At 46.9% G+C, this 15,319-nt stretch overlaps 1 protein-coding gene across 6 annotated transcripts in view; it reads right to left on the bottom strand.

Moving 5' to 3' along the window:
• The window catches only part of ELF2 (E74 like ETS transcription factor 2), a 67,227-nt gene extending 64,962 nt beyond the window's left edge, over nt 1-2,265 (bottom strand). For 2 of the 6 annotated variants that reach the window (XM_090036536.1, XM_090036534.1), the window contains exon 1: nt 2,024-2,182. The gene's annotated coding sequence lies outside the window, so the exon portion shown is untranslated. Of the gene's footprint in view, nt 1-1,643; nt 1,872-2,023; nt 2,183-2,245 lie in introns of those variants that run through there. The other 4 variants (XM_090036538.1, XM_090036539.1, XM_090036537.1 and 1 more) reach the window with 4 other exon arrangements.
• Between the last annotated feature and the right edge of the window lie 13,054 nt (nt 2,266-15,319).

The following is a 15,319-nucleotide window of genomic DNA, read 5'->3' as shown; positions in this document are numbered from 1 at the left end:
AAACACAGAAAGCCTGCTTTGACTACTATTCAACACCCACCAAACAAGCCAAACACAAACCAAAGAAAATAACCATTAGATGGCACAAGGCTGAACATAGCACCAGCCGTCGCTGAACTCTTCAGTTACTTTTTAACTCTTTAAACCTCCTGAACAAAGACAGAATTAAAACAAAACTGTTCAGATACCATTCCAAAGACCTTTAATGGAGCGGCCCTTATCTTTCCAAAACAGGCACTAAGCTCAGCCCTGTGCCATCTAATGGTCATTTTTTTTGTTTTTGGCCATTTTGGTGGGTGTTGAGTAGTCAAAGCAGACATTCAGTGTGTCCACTTTCAAAAATATAGTAAGTTTCTGATAGCAAAGTATCAGACTTAGAATTCTTGATGTATATGCCTGATGTACAACTCTGAAAGTGCCTTAATTTGTCCGAAACAAATAGCCTGAAGTCAGGACTGAGATGTGCATGGAGATACGTGCATCTGGAAAACCTGACTTACAGGAAACCAGCACAAGAACAGCATTCTAAGAATCAACCTTCAAAAAATTCAGATACTTCTTCGGCCCTGAAAACACAGGGACAGATGCCGTGATGTTGGCATGCTGCACCATGCTGACAGAAGGAAAAATAAAGAAAACAATTATGTGACACTCCAGTCTCTAGATGCAAAAAGTGAGCACCAACATTACCGAGCTAGTGTTCTAAATTAGAATCACAAAGAAGCAAGAGCTGGAACGGGGAAACATTTGAGAAACAGGTCACAGTTGTGGACTAACAATAATAACAACAATGACACAACGTGAAACAGAAGGATTAAGAACAAGAAGAGGGAATAAAAACTGATGGCAATGATGATAAAAATGTGACATAACAGAATCAGAGAAAATGAGGGTTGGAAGGGACCAAAGCATGTCATCTAGTCTCAACCTGTGCATCACAATCCAAAAGTGGGTCGCAACAAACTTTAAAAATGGATTCTCCTTTAAAGGAGGGAAAAAACCATGGGAAACTGTGGCTTTTCCTTTGCAGGCTGGCAGACTTCCAGCCTGCTGGGTGCTGCTCGAGGGCCCCCATGCCCCACACACTGGGGGCCTGGGGGCAGCAGATGGCACTGGGGGCAGCAGTGAGGGGCACTGGGTCCGGGCTGGTTGTTTATTTCAATGTTTACAAATGGGTCCTGGTAGAAAAAAAGGTTCCAGAACCACTGATCTAATCCAAACACCCCCCTCCCCCACCCCAAAGCAGGACCATCCCAGACTACATCGTCACAGAAGGCTTAAGAGGAAAATTAATAATGATAATAATAATAAAAAATATGACAGATGCATTTCAAAGTGCCCTTTGGCATAGGCCAGCCCTTTCAGCAGCAGCAGCCAGGCAGCAACCTCCCCCCTCCCCCCTTCCTACAGCCACTGCCACCTCCCTGCTCCCTTACTCCAACCACCTTCGCAGAGAGGAGCGGTGCCCCCACCCCGCCGCCCGATGCCCCCCGGCGCCGCTCTCCCGCAGACAAAGAGCGGGCAGGGAGGCGGCAGCGGGGCGCGGGGAGCCCGCCCGGATCCATGAGGCTCCGCTTCCCCTGACAGCTCCCCAGGCCCGCCGGGAGCCCCCCGCCGCGTACCGTGAGCCCCCCGACGCGTACCGTGAGCGCGGGCAGCCAAGGCGCCGGGCCCCCCCGGGGACGACCGCGCCAGAGTGACAGCGGCGGGGCGCGGGGTCGGCGCGGGCAGGGGGGGCACGTACCAGGCTCCGCGTGACGCGGCGGACGGGAAGCACTGCCCGCTCCTCCTCCGCCCCGCGCCCGCGGCCGCTGCCAGCGCCGACCCCGCCGCCAAAGCTGCTTACGGCAACCTGCTCCTCCCCCCTTGGCCCGGCCGGAGCCAGCCCACGCGAAACTGAAAGTAGGGAGCGAGCAGGCGGGCGGGCTAACTCGTGCCCCCCCCCAGCCCCGGCCTGACAGCCCGCCCCAGCGCCCCGCGGACTGGCCGGGAGTGGGGACGCCGGGCGGCCCCGTGCCCCTACCTGGGGAGGCGCTGCCCGCGGTGGCGGCGGCAGTGGCAGGAGCCGCCCGCGGGGGTGGCGGGGAGGGGGCCCAGCCGGCAGAACAGCCGAACCTGCCCGGCCTCAGCGTCTGCCCTCGCGCGTCTGCACATGCTCGCGCCCCCGCCGCGCCCCAGTGGGCATGTGCGGCCCCTGCGCGCCCTCCGCACATGCCCACTGGCCCCGTGACGCCGTTGCCCTCACCCTGCCCGGCCTCGGGACGCTCCCCCCGCTCCGCCCTCTTCGGCGCAGCCCCGGCCCCGCGTGGGGAGGAGGCGGCGAGTTTCATGCGGGGTGGATTGTCGCCGGCCGCTTCCAGGGGGATCCCAGGGCTAGCCTGGCCCGCCTGCAGCCAAGGCTGACGCCGCTGAACGGCTGAGCGCAGGCCACCACCTCGTCCCTCAGCAAACCCCAGCCCCTCCGAGCACGCGCTCGAGAAGCCACAGACCGGCCCCTGTCACATCTGGGACTGATCGGCCCGGATGGAAGGGGCCGGCCCTGCCTTCCCACAGCCCAGCCGCCTCGCCCCTTCCCGTGCCACCTAGGAGCAGAAGCGGCACATAAATGGGGCAAGTGACAAGAAACTGGTTCAATTGTGTCACACAGCAGAAGTTCAGTGCATGTTCAGAACGGCCAACGCCAGTTTAAGAGCAGCCTGGATGGATGACCAGCCAGACTTCGCTGATTTAGGTTAACTGGGTTCGCTGAACTTGTCCCAGACCACTTCCAGATTCAAGTTAACTCACAGTCCCCCGGCATCCCAGAATGCTTTGCACCTCCTCCACAAATGCCCTTTGACAGGGTGTGTAGGCCTTGGCCACAGAACACGTAGGCAGTTCTGGGGAGCCACTGCAGGCCGCTCAGCACCCCCCCAACCCCAACAGCCCAGATCCTGCGCCCACCACCAACATCATGCAGTCCCAGCACACGGCCCCAACCCGGCCCACACCACGCTTGCTCTGGTCCACCAGCCTGTGCTGAGCAGCCGGGCAGAAACTGCTGCTCAGTGCAGAGGAAAAATGACCCCCCTCCTTTGCTGCTACCCTGCTGGAGCCTGTGCCCAGGCTGCCCTGCCGCTCCTCTGTGCTCCCGCTGCTGCTCTGCTGGGCAGCCCAGAGGCAGTTGTGACAGCAGTGGAGAGGAGCAGCAGGACAGCCCAGGCACAAGCTCCAGGCAGCTGCAATAAGATGTGCCTGGCAGCAGCGGTTGCGGGGTGTTTTTCCCCCACACTGTGCAGCATTTACTGCCTGGCTGCCACGGCCACTGCTACTGCTGCTCAGCGTAGGTGGGTGGTCCAGAACAGGTGTGGGGTAGACCAGGTTGGGGCTGTGCGCTGGTTCCAGCTGGTCTGGAACTGATCTACTCCACCGGGCCAAGTCCACAGTGGGCGCAGTGTGGGCTGGAGTCAGGGCTGTATGCATGAGTCCCCGCTAGTACCACGGGGCTGGGGCCAGCAGCAGTGGCAGCCAGAAGGAGCCGCCGCTGCCTGGAAAGGCAATCCAGCTGCAGAGCCACCCCTGCCCTGCTGCGTGCCCGGAGGCATCAGGATGCATCACTGGATGGAGGAACCTACTACAGGCTGGACCAAGTTCCTCTGCAGGCTGGATCCAGCCCATGGGCTGTATTTTGCCCACGCCAAGTTGTCTGCTCCAGCAGAGCAGGGAGGTGTGCTCTAGAGCCGGCCCCCCAGCTTCCGGCCTGAGCCACTGCAGGCATGTGGCTGCATTTCAAGAATCAAAAGTGAATGTCTGTTCATTTGTTTGTTGGTTCAACTTAGACTAACCTGTGAAGATTTAATCAACTCAGCCTCAGGCTTTCTGACTGTCTGTATTTAGCCCTTCTTTTGTTTCCCATAGTTATGGGAGAAGATAGAAGTCACAGCTGAAATCTTTCCAAGTGCAACAGGCTTCACACTATCAGAAAAATGGGATCAGTGCAGCTGAGGAATGCATAGTGCCCTTGCCCTGCCAGATGACCTTTAGCTGTCCAGGCAGCAGGTGCCACAGGGAGCAGAGATCATCTAGGAGTGGGAGCTCCACCTGCTCCCTGCTGCCAGGATTCTGGCTCTCCTATCCCTGGCTCGTCTACCTCTTCTCTCTCTCTCACCTAAGTGGAGAGAATTGGGGTGAGAGAGCCAAGATCCAGCCAAGACAAGGAGTGGGACCCAGCAGCTGCACAGTCCAACAGGCTGGTGGTCAGACTGTCTACCTCACTCTCTGGATAAGGAGGCTGGAGCACTGTGGGGTTCTGGAGGACCTGCATGTCCCGTCCCCCCGCCCCTGTTTCCATACACATGTGACAACTGAAATGCTTCATGACACCATGGTGATGGTGTTGGCCCAGATGGTTTTACTGTACCTGGCCAGGGAGATCTCAGCCTTGAATCATTTGGTGTAGTTGAGGGTAAGGGTGGAGATCTGTCCATTGCACTGCAGGGACCCCTACAAGAGTCTATTATAGCCTCCCCATCGGAGGATCTTAGCTACATATTTTTATGGTAATTGGGGATTGTTCTCCAGCTCTCCTTCCTGCTTGCTCCTATAGCCTTTTTAGCTAGGGGCAAGTGAGACTAGGGGGCATCTGAACTCCAAGGCCTCTGGGCTTGGGGGCTTGCATGGGGGATGCCTGCCATTCATTTGGGAGTATCTGAAGCTTCAGGCTAAAGGGTCTGGGAGGTAGGATACTTGCCACATGGCACCACATGGACTTGAATGACTGAGCTCTGCTTAGTTGATAGAATTCAGAGCTAATTTGGCTATTTTGGTCCAAAACAAAAAATTAAAAAATATATATATTACTTCATTTCAAGAGGTGCTCTGTTTTGGAGCACTCCAGCTGTGCTAATGTTTCGAAGGATTTGTGTGTGAGTACAACTAGCCCTTTGAAATGTTTTAAAGATATCTGAAATATTTCAATTGTTTCTTCTGGCCACGCTCCCCTGCCATACCACTTTAAGTATGGTGGGATGAAGACAATATCTGAAAGATTTGCAGGTAGCATTTGGATACCCATGCATCTATAGAAGTTGATTTCTACTACAATAAAAATGCCATTCTTGGTTGTAGAGAGACTTTACATTAGCAGTTTATTGCCTCTAATTTTCAGACCATATTAACAGAAACTTTCAGTGACTGCTTCTTACAAAAGAAATGAATTGGATAGTGACCACTCACAGGAGCCATTAAACACCACCTTAAGTCTTTACAGGATTAGAAACTTAATTATTATATCTTCTTAATACAAATTATCAGTGTGGATAGCATGTGGCCTTAATATCTGTTGATTTTTGGTGGGCAGTTGATAGTGAAGCAGTCCTATCATTCTCCTCTTCCCTCTCCCCTTCACTTCAGTATATAGAATCTGGTAACAGATCTAGTTGTTTCTGTTTTTCTGCTGTGGTGCATGTTGATCAAGCTGTACTATTGACCATTTCATTCGTTATAACCAAGAGAAAAATGAGATCTTAGTGCTGTGGTAAATTAAGGTATACAGAACATCAATCAAAGTAAAACAAGTTACTACTTCTGCAGAAAAACATGTAGAATAAGGATAAGAAGAAATCCTCCAAAGAGTGTTGCAGAGATTCCTTGTGTTGCAGAGATTCCTTCCCATGTCATCTGTTAAGGAGATGGAGATACTGTCTCTGTGATAGGAGAGTCTGTGGAACCCATCACTAAGCCTGGAGAATCCACAAGTTTCTACCAAATGCCACTAAACCAGTTCTGGCATTGGCTGCTGAACTCCAGGATACTTTTATTTACTAATTAAATATAGGCTTAGATGCCTAAATGTAATCACCCACATTTGACAAAATTGGTCTTAAGAAACAATAAGTTAATGACAGAGAATAACATATAATAAGAAAGAAAATAAGCAAGTATGACAATATACTTTCAAAATTCCTGTCTATTTTATAGTCCCAAAATTTGAGAATGAACTGAAGAGAATCAGGATTTAAAGAAACATTTATATTGGGCTGAAATATGTATGTTTCTGAAAACATAAGACACAGAATGTAGACAAAAATATGTGCAATCTTGTACTAAAGATTTTGTTTTGGAAAAAATACAATTAAAAATACTTACCAAATAGCAACATGTAGTGACAATGCTGACAAATCCAGTTAAGTTTTCTAAAAAGTAATAACAAAAGAAAAACTTCAACACTGTTAAAATAACACACATGTATAATATAGCATTTATCATCCCTGTGTTGATATAGCATGTACACACAGCTTTAGGACTAGGAGCACTGGCCTCAAACTACAGCAGAGGAAGTTTAGTTGGAGATTAGGAAGAACTTTCTGACTTTGGGGGTAGTCAGCCATTTGGACAGGCTACATAGTGAGGTTGTAGGATCTCCATGCCTAGAAACTGACAAGAGCAGGTTACACAGGCATTTGGCTGGGATGGTTTAGTTAGGCATGACGATCCTGCCTTGAGCAGAGGATTGTACTAGATGACCTCATGAGGTCACTTCCAGCCTTACTTTCCTATGATCCTATGCTTGGCTTGATTCTTTTCTCATAGAAATGTGTTTCAGAAGCAACTGCATTAAAGTCCATGAGTCCATAAGCCAGGCATGAAGTCAGAATTATAAATATTAAGCTCCATCCTTGCCAGCATGCCACAGTTATATATGTGATTTAAAGCCTGAACAGAATATATGATGCACAAGAACAAACATTAAAACAATATTATTAGGATTAGACAGTCAAATCTCAAAAGTTTTGGAGATGCCAGAATTAAGGTTATCTGTACAATCTTAATTTGGCCCCACTGTACATATATGCCTTATGACGTTAATGGCATACTGTTGGTTTAATAAAATTCTGTGCACAGACTGAACAGTACTCACTGAATTTATAGCTATTCAGTATTTTGTTTTCTCTTCCCCTTACTCATGGTGTGGTCCCAAGTCTTATTTGCCACATATTACTTCAATTCTCCTCTAAATACAAAATTATTCATTTCCTCCTATGTTTTCCATGGCACTTATCATTGTAATATTGGTGTGTTTCACAAATCTGAAGTAATTTATTTTTTCAGCACACCATGCAAATGCTTGGGTGGTCTTATCCTCTTTTTACAGATTGGGAAGTAAGGCAGAAAGAAATTAAGGTCAAAAGAAGCCACTAATTTTGGTTGCCCAGTATTTGAGATGCATCAGAGCTGTCAGCACTATATAGGACTTTACATGGGCAAAGTACTACTCCTACTGATGATGACTGCAGCTGTTGGTGTTCTGCATTTGTGCAAATCAGATCTGTGGCTCTCAGGTCAAACACCCAGAAAATGCGGGACACATATTAGTGACACTGTGAAAATTTAAGTGACTTGTTAATTACTGCATCATCCTCAATGCCATTAGTTATACTCCTGCATGCACGCAAGTTAAACTGAGTTCTGGTAACTCCCCCAGGTTAGTTCAGCTCAAGCAAGAGCTGCAACATAACAAAACACTGCACAGGATAGTTGGATTACTCTACATGAGTGGGTTTATTAGTGCTGGGACTGATTCCATTAGCCGTGGAGTTTGGCTGGTGTTTATATCTCCTGATTGACTAGGCAACTTGAATTGGAGCACCACCCCAATCCTCCTGAAGATACTTACTTGTAGGGTGGACTAGAATTAGCTGCAAAATTTAACTGAGAACTTGAGCTAGCTCTGCAACAAAGACAAGCCTATAGGAAGTCTGTTGCAGAGACAGGGATAGAAATCAACTCTAGCAGGGCAACATTCAGCTAACTATAATCAAGAAATTTTCTTTCCTATTTTTGCTATCCTCTGCCTGATTTATTGCACACCTCCCAATTTCTGCAACAAAAATAGGAGGGGTTTGCTGTCAACAGCCTCCTTCACTATATAACGGTGATCATCCCCAGAGCTGGTCCATACTGACCGGCGCAGAGGTGTTATGGATTTGTATCGTACGTACTGCGGAGCTGAATTAACAGTGTACAGGCAACATTAATTCTTGCATTTCCTAACTTTTGAGTGCTTGACTTTGCATTCTTATTGATGTTCTTCTAATACAGTGCCTTGCACATAACATACTAGATTTTTTTATATGTGTAACCCGGGTGGTACTCCAAGAGGTACCCCCTCTCCAATTGAAGGGATCAAAGGTGCACAAGCGCTGTGGGAGGTGTAGGGACTCTCCTCCCCTATAGAGCAGAGCCAGACCAGAGGGGACGTAACCATATACCTTTTAATACTGGGAACATAACAGGCATAAATGAGAAGGTAGAGTGGACACTACAACACCCCAAGGGGGGCAGGATTCAACTTTCACTTACAATCACTGAAAAAACAGGGTTAACAAAATATAAAACACAAACAGCAGAACAAACAATACGGGTTGGTGAAATATACAAAGGGCACAAAATGCAAAATGTCAAATGCCAAGGAAACATAGGGCCTTGGTACCTGGAGGGGGAGAAAACACAATGGCCCCTTTCCACTGCAAGAAGATTTGCTTCTTGTTATCTCATTTACCCCAAGTCACCTCAGCTAGGACTTGAGCCCAGATCTCCCACAGGGTAGGCAGGAACACTGCCACACAGCCACTGCTGCTGGTACTGCTCTAGCCTGCTAGGGATCTTGACCTTCCCAGAGCCCGGCCTCAGGTCAACCTGCCTAGCCTCTGATAGGAGGAGCTGGAAGCAGAGCTGGGAACCTCGCAGGTCACTGCTCAGATCCTTCCTGGAGCTGGGAGAGCCTCTCCTGCTGGCTGCAGCCTCTCCTTGGGGATCCTGGAGCCCAGTGGGGAGCCTCTCCTGCTGGCCGCACACCGTGCTGCTGAGGGTCCCACTGCTGCCTGCAGGTCCTGCTCTTTCAGGCGCTTCTGGGGCACTGGTCCTGGCTCAGCTCTGTGAAGCTCCTTACTTGTTGTCCCTCACTGGTCTCTCCCCTGAGTCAGCCCACGCTGCCCCTTTTATCCCCCTCCAGGTGACCCAAGGGGCCAATCGGGACATGGTGGGGTGAGTCTCTGGGGCCTGATTGGTGCGGAAAGGGAATCCCAAGTCCTCAAATCATCTTTTGCCCTTTCAAAACCCCTGGGCCTGGTCACTGCCAGCCAACCCCACACATATGAAACTGAAAAGCCAGCACAATTCTATCATGTGGTATCATGCTGACACTGACACGCACATGACCCATCAGCAGAGTTGGAACTTATAGGTCCACCACATTTGGGCTTGTTAATTACTGCATCATCCTCAATGCCATTATACTCCTGCATGCACTCAAGTTAAACAGAGTTCTGGTAACTCCCCCAGGTTAGTTCAGCTCAAGCAAGAGCTGCAACATAACAGCTCTAAAGAGGTAACTCACAACAATAATGTGGTCATCCAGTACACAAACCAGCACATTTTCTTAGTGGTTTTCATATATATGGTGATTGCAGAGCAGTGGTTTGATTCTTGACTTGGGAATCTTGGTTTGTATTCCCAGCTCTGGAAGGGAATAGGCTTTATGGGCAGAGGGTCTATTGTTCATCTTCCTCCCAGTTCTTCATTCAGCCTTTCCTCTCAATCCTGGCATACAGTCAACCTTTCCACTATATGCATGTGTTACCCATCCTCACTGACTCCCTCTCTTGGTCTCCCTCGCTGGGCTCATCATCCATTTTCAGTTTCCAGCTCTATCTCCTTATCTCCACCTCTTTGTCAATCTAGTCCAGCCCTTTGACATTTTTATCTCCTTCCTTGCAGCTCTCACTCCCCATCCCAGTTTCTCTTTTCTCTCCTAGGATCTCCACTCTCAGTTTTTGCCCTCCCAGCTCCTTGTCCTATCTACATCCACCACCACCCCTGCAATTCTTCACAGATCCATATATTGTCTCTTGTCTGTATTTGCATTAGGTGTCTTCCTCCGTGCTGCTTGGGCATCAGCAGGGCCGGGGGGGAGGCATTAAGAACTTAGGAAAGACAGGCTCCCTGTTTTCAGTGCAGATGTCCAGACTCAGTTCAGCCTTCAGCATCCTAGAACTGTAATTGTATAGAAGAGTCTCCTCAGCCCAGTCTGGGGCGTGCACCATGCAGAAGGAATCCACAAGGAATTTAAATACTAGAGGCTAAAAGCAAGCTGTGCTTTTTATGGGCAAACAACAATTTTATAAGCTTCATAGTCAAATTTTCACAGGGATGGCAAAAGGCATATCTGTAACATAAAGGCAGCCTTCCAAATAGCAGGGCCCCACTACAAGTCGAGGAAGTTCTAAAGCTTTTCAAAAGAAAAATGGATCAGAATTCTTGGGCAAACAGTGTATTTTTCTCTAATCTTGTTCCCAGAAACGGCTAAATCATTGTAGCAGATTTTTTTCAGATAGGAAAGCCTGAAAGACACTCAGCATGAAAAATTTCACCCCAAAGGGAAAAAAATTGGTGAAGTTAAAGCAGCTGAAAACACATGCATAAAGGGAATTTGTAATTAATAATAGGAGTGTTATCAGCCCCAATTATATTGTAGCCTGTGTATATGGCCGCTACTGAAGAATATACATATAGTTGGCAATTTATAGTAAGGCTACATATTGTACAGTTAGATTTATCCACACACAACTAGCCTGTTAGTCCTTTAACAAGACATGCAGTTGTATATTCCTGATTACCAGGTTTACAATGAATATTTTAATGAATAATTTAAGCACTATCAAATGTACATACTTAGTTGTGTGTTTGTGTCTAGGTTTTAAAACCTAAGTACATCAGTTTTAGATTCCTGATTATGCTTAAAAAGGAAATATAGTATTAATTGGCAAAGAACTCTCAAATAATTCAACACTTGTTAGGCAAATGGGGTCAGGTGCAGTTTGCTTTTAGAAATTATATAATTGCAGTGCTTGTATCATTATGGAGTATATTTATTAGTGATAAAATATAATTGAGTTGCTGTTTGTGAGAGCAAAAATATGACGTTAAAAATTCATTGATAATGGTAAGGGAAGTTCATATTTCCTAAGGCTTTGTCTTGGTTAGACTGGAGATAACAGATATAAATACAGTATGCTTGTTTAGTTTCTGCCTATACATCAGGAAAAGCAACAGATTTAGGAGTAAGATTAGATGTCTGATAGAAATTGTGTTATTGTAGACAGAGATTAAAAACATAAAGGAAGGGGTTGGAGCCCTTTAGCAGGTAAGTCAGTGATTCTCAGCCAGGGTGCTGTGGCACCCTGGGGTGCCTAAAGAACTTTTCAAGGGTCCCCCATTGTGCTAGACAACATTAGCACTGTTAGGTATACAAACCTGTTTCACAAGATAAACCCAGGGATTTCAAATAGGAATCTATGCGGTTAAAAATATTCTGACCTGTTGTAGTCTTTCTAAGTTCTCTGCCACAGAAGAATTGCTCTATTATTTTTTTGTGGTTAAAAAGCAAGTGTATACTAAGAGCTGGAATTTTCAAAGAGGTGCATTAAATATAACAAGGGGTGCCTTGAGTCTAATGAAGGGTACCTTGCATCTAAAAAGGTTGAGAATCACTGAGAGAAGTATCGCTAAGAATATGCATTGGTCTTGGCTTGATGTCCACTGTTTAATTATTCCTGACTTGACATGTCCAATTCACCTTGCTTTTTGCTTAGTGTTTTCCTCATATGGGTCTAGGCTTAGCCAGAGGGAGAAAAAATTGGGGAGGGAGGGAGAGGCTGAGCGTGCAGTGGTAACACTGGGAGGGGGACTATGGTGAACCTTGGGGTGGCTTCAGCCACCCCCCAACCTGTAGCCTCCCTCTCAGCACTGCTGCTGCCTACCCCCAGCATAACACAGCCCCCCCCCCCCCCCGTGGGAAGAGCCTGGCACATGCCTGGCCCCAGCCCACAGCAGCTGCCTGCCCTTCCCCGCACAGATCAGAGGCGTGTGCCCGCCATGCCTCCCAGGGTGTGTGTAGCAATAGGAGTTGTGCCCCCTGGATGAGCCGCTTGTGGGGCAGTCCCATGCCACCAGCTGGACAGCTCCTGTCTCTCCCTCTGCGCCACCCCTGCTGCAGCTGCCAGAAGCCCTTAGCTAGGCTTCCTTGCGGCCCTACCGCTGCCCTGCATTTGGGGGGTGGGGTGCTAAGCCCTGTTAGCTCCCCCTTCTCTCACCTATGGGTCCAGGAAAAATGGGTTCAATCATGAGAAAAGTGGTGCACCCTTAACTCCTAGGGTAATCCTAAAGGCTTCTCCCAAAACTTGAGCCCCCTCCTAAACAGCTCCTCTAGAAGGTGTTTTTCTAGAAGGAGAAAAAACAATTAAAAAAGAAATTCCAATAAGCCAAACCTTCACCCAGAAAAAGGAAGTATAAGATGTGTACTTCTCTGGTAGCTCCTTCATGACAGCCACCAGATTGGTCCTGGAGCCACCAGGCTCTTATAGCCATGGAAAGGAAAGCATCTTCAGTGCTGCTCGTGATGAAACCTTGTGGCATGAACTCTCTCACCAGCTGGCTCCTCTGTTTCATTCTGATTTCCTCTGTTCTTAACTTAGTTGTCAACGTGCAGCTGTTTCTGACTTCCTTGCCCTTCGTCTCATTGGTTTATATCATATCTTCCTCTCTCAACTTCTTCCACGTTTCCTTTCTCTTCCTGCCTCTCCCTGTTTGAATTATGCATTCATTCCCCTTTCAATTTAAGGTGCCGTTCTTTCCCTGTTCCACTTTGTACCCACAGCTGAGAGGAACAGGAAGACTTTTCTGACCAATCTGCCCACCCTCGCTGTGCATCTAACGGACTCTGCTGTCTGCCGCCAGTCTGCAGTGACCTGGACCCTCGCCAGGGGTGTGCGTGTGGAGGGGTGGCAGATGTTGGTGACAGTTAGGCCCACCAACTGCCACCACAGAGCCCAAGGGCTTGTCTACACAAGAGTATTGTGCCTTGTTAACTTCATCTATTTAACCCAGGGCAACTAGGGTTCAAGAGTAGCTTGTTTTGGCTTAGCTTACATTATTTGGGATGCTAAACTGAAATGTCATCTTCAAATTAATGTAACAGGTCCACGTAGGGGCTTTAGTCAGTTTAAACTGCATTTTTTAAATAGGTGCAACTGTCCTGAATAGAAAAGTACCTCAGTTTGTGATAGGGATGCATTTTGGTAGCTGTGTTGGTCGGAGACAGAAAGAAATGCAAAACTCTAAAACTCTTGGTTCGGAGATAAGAGACAATACCTTTTATTAAACCAACTAATTATCTTGTAACTTTTGGGCGATTTCTTAGTTGGTCTAATAAAAGGTATCGTCTCTGAACCAAGAGCATTAGAGTTTTGCATTTCAGTCTGTGATAGGACCTTTTACTCAACCGTGGACTAGTGCATCAAAGAGGGAACAAGCCTCCACAAGACTACTATTCCTGAGTTATTTCAGTGGTATTCTGCGGGGATCTGTCAGTCCCTCATATGGGAGGATTCAACTCATACTGTTTTATACACCAGCGTTTCTCACCCCATGGGTCATGACTCAGAAGTGGGTGGCAGGAATATATGAAAAGGTCAGGAACGAACTTTAGAAAATGATTTTCCTTTAAAGGAGAAAAACATGGGAAACTGTGGCTTTTCCCATGCAGGCTGGTCGAGTTCCAGCCTGCAAGGGGCTGCATGTGACCACCCCCCACCCCACACACACCCACCCCCTGCCTCACACACTGGGGGCCTGGGTGTGGGGGGCAGTGGGTCAGGACTGACAATCGATGTTTGCAAATGGATCCTGGTACAAAAATGGTTCAGAACCACTCTGTACGTTAGCCTCAGGTCATATGGTCTACCTTAGGGGCAGACAACCTGTGGCATGCTTGCCATAACTGGCATGGGCAGCCTCTGTGCATGGCACACTGGGGAGAGCACACAAGGAAGATTACATCCAATAAGGCAAGGAAAAGGGACTGGGCTGGCACTTGGGGAGGGTGTGAGGCTAAATTGTAGCATGCCTGCCAAAAAGGCTGATCCCCACTGGCCTACCTAATTCTAGCTGCCATCCTCTTTCTGCTAAAGGAAAAAAATCACACAGACTAAATGAGATACAATGTGTCCCATAACCCCTCTGACTGAGTTGGTCTCTCTTGTGGAAATCACTCTTTATGAAGTAATACTAATTCTTTAGGCATATGTATTTATTTGTGCAATAGGGAGGACTTGCATGATGTGTATTTCATGTTCATGAGGGTCCCCAGTGGAAGGCCTTTATGTTCAAGAGAACATTAATAGCAATGATTTGTAAAATAACCTGCAAATGGAAGGCTTTTTACAGGGATTTTCACTAAATAAAACGATCCTGCTTTTGCTTCCCACTATTTACTTTAGTCGGATAAACAGCTTTTTGGTGTGTGGTTGCACACAACTTGGGAATGTAGGATACACACAAGGGAATAAGCCGATTTAAAAGAACTTTTCTGAGTATTATCTTTAAACGTTTGTATCTGTTTAATTCCTTATAAAACAACTGATACTGGCCCAAATGTATATTAATCACAATTTAATTACCTATACAAGCAGATTCTCTGGGGAAAGTACAAGCATAAAAATTAGCCAAAAATAAATACTAGAAATGAGTAAAAATTCCAAAATTTGCTTGCTAAAAGCAACAGATGGATTATAAGACAGTCATGGTATTTTAAACATTATTGAGGTAGCTAGCTTCTATAAACAGGTAAACAGGAAAGATAATATCTACTGGGAATTATTTTTCTTTTCCATTTTCTTTTCCATTTTTGTTTACCTGAAAATCTGTCAGTGCTCTTCGGTGACTAAGGATCATTTGAATTATGTTTTATTTATTTACTTGATCTATTTAATTTTTTTTCCCCCAGAGAGTATACTCAGGACCCCAGAAACTGATAACAAAAAGATAAAACTAACCATTTTGCAAAGTGACTAAAAGCTGAAGAATTACTGTTTGTGTATAAGATTAAATATCATAAATCTGAATGATACAATTTTACACCCACTGGGACAGATTCTCTCTCTAATATTGCCACCTAGTTCTGTCATCACAAAAAGAGAACACGAATGATCTGTACCCATACACAATTTCTGCTTCCTCCTCCCAACAAGCAGGGGCAATGAGGGATAGGTTTTACATGGGGAAAACCTTTAGGAACATTGCTAGTGGATACAGGTTAGTGCTGCCATAATAATTTGGCTCTCAAGTAACATTATGCTGTTTCTGAGATGTGTGCCATGTGGATGCAGTTAAGAGAAGGCTGCAGCCCTGTATTCTTGGCATGTTTCTATATTTTAGATGAAAGAATTCCAAATTAGAACCATTTGGGGAACATAAGATGATGCATTACACCTCTTCTATATTA

Source organism: Crocodylus siamensis, chromosome 2 (assembly GCF_052110815.1).
Source record: "Crocodylus siamensis isolate JL-2025a chromosome 2, ASM5211081v1, whole genome shotgun sequence".
Taxonomy (NCBI): domain Eukaryota; kingdom Metazoa; phylum Chordata; order Crocodylia; family Crocodylidae; genus Crocodylus; species Crocodylus siamensis.
This window is presented reverse-complemented; position numbering and strand designations above follow the sequence as displayed.